Source organism: Symphalangus syndactylus, chromosome 7, assembly GCF_028878055.3.
Source record: "Symphalangus syndactylus isolate Jambi chromosome 7, NHGRI_mSymSyn1-v2.1_pri, whole genome shotgun sequence".
NCBI classification, from domain to species: Eukaryota; Metazoa; Chordata; class Mammalia; order Primates; family Hylobatidae; genus Symphalangus; species Symphalangus syndactylus.
In genome coordinates, this window is record NC_072429.2 from 90518331 (window position 1) to 90520000 (window position 1670).

Below are 1670 nucleotides of genomic sequence, written 5' to 3' on the forward strand. Positions count from 1 at the left end.
TTTGTAACTAGAGAATGAAAAAATATGTGTCAGAGGGGATAACTGGATGTCCCAGCAAGTTGGAGATAGCCACAGTGGATATTAACTACATAAACAAGAGTGACAATGCTAGCGACTTTTAATTAGAGGAGAGGGGACAAAGCAGATACAGCAGTTCCGTGTCATGTCAGCAGATCTACCATTTGGGTATGCACAAGGGAGCCAAGCAACCTGCCAAGAGTCAGATCCTCATGAGGTTGGCACGAACCTCTCTGAGTAGAGTCATCCAGATTTAGGTACTCATTTCTAATTTTATCAAAACACAGCCAAAAGGGCCTCTGCTATCTATGCAGCAGCTAATCTAGGCAAGCCAAGCTCTCCTTTCCTATGGAAGGTAGTAATTCTCCTCCCACTCTTCTGACTCCTCCTGCCTGAGAAACATCCCCTATGAATGAGCTCAACTTTTGCATATTTCTGACATCATTCCCTACTCAACACGCATGGATAAGCCAACTCCTGTTACTGAGGCACCCTTTGTAGCTGAACAAACTCTACAGATTTGATTCAGCACCATGGAGGATGGACTCCCCAGGCTGGGGTCACTGGGTGGGCGACCATGGCACACCAGGGACGAGGGAGACGGAGGATCCAGATTTTTTTCAACTTTTTTATTACACAGTAAAGAATACAACAATACCTGAATCATACTTTAAAGATTCACAGGTTGACAGACCATACATTACAGTCCAACTAAGGAAAAAAGGATAAACAAGAAACCACAGTTCAGACATAGTAGACTTAAAAGCTCAAGAGTATGCTGACAAAAGCATGATGCCTAGACCCCACCCCCCAGTGTTAGTCTACCATTAACTTGTGGTACATGTCTGAATTAAGTATTGCACAACAACTTTAATTTTTCACAATGTCGCAGAACCCAAAATAATATTTTAAAAAAATTACTTCAAATCTGCATTTCAACAGTCTCCAATTTTTTTTCTGTCCCTTGAGGAATTCGGACAACATGGAGTCGCTTTCTTTCCCTAAGTATTCCAGACGTAGGCATGCTTTGCATAAGTAAACCAGCCTTGAAATTTTTAAATCCCCAAGACATGCACCTACACATAAAAAAAAATTAAGAAAAAAAAAGACAGGTGGCCCTGTCACACACAGTCTCATGACAGAGAAAAAGAGAAAGAGAAAAGAGTAAGAGACAGAGATAAGAGCTAGAGGACGCCCTATTCCTATCAGCGACCACCATTCAATTCTATCCAATGAAGATAACTTTTTCTTAATGTGTTATACCTAAAAATTATATTCTCACATAGCCTGTATATAAGTGACAAGCAAAAAAGGAAAGTAACAAAAGTTTTCTTTTCTTTCTCTTCTTTAGGTTTATGAGGTCTGCATTGTTACCAAGAAGTGATATGGTTTGCAGCTGTATGAGCTTAACTTTTGGTATCCTGGTTCTTTTGTGCCCATTTGGTTTGACTAGACCAGTTTTTGTTAGCTACTGGTGCAATATACATGCTGTCAGAGGTAGAGTGAAACTTTTTGCCACTGAGGAGAATGTAGCAAAACAGGAGGAGTGGAAGAGGAGGAAGAGGGGAAGGAGGAAGAGGAATCAGAGATAGAGCTCAGAGTTAGGGATTTTTTTTGTATTTGTTTTCACTCAGGGTGCCCTGAATTAAAAA

At 40.6% G+C, this 1670-nt stretch overlaps 1 protein-coding gene across 1 annotated transcript in view; it reads right to left on the minus strand.

Moving 5' to 3' along the window:
- Positions 1-626: 626 nt before the first annotated feature.
- RUNX1T1 (RUNX1 partner transcriptional co-repressor 1) overlaps positions 627-1670 on the minus strand; it is a 148883-nt gene continuing 147839 nt past the window's right edge. Inside the window, 1 exon segment of the mRNA XM_055286738.2 lies at positions 627-1670. This exon segment is cut by the window's right edge and continues 2959 nt beyond it. The gene's annotated coding sequence lies outside the window, so the exon portion shown is untranslated.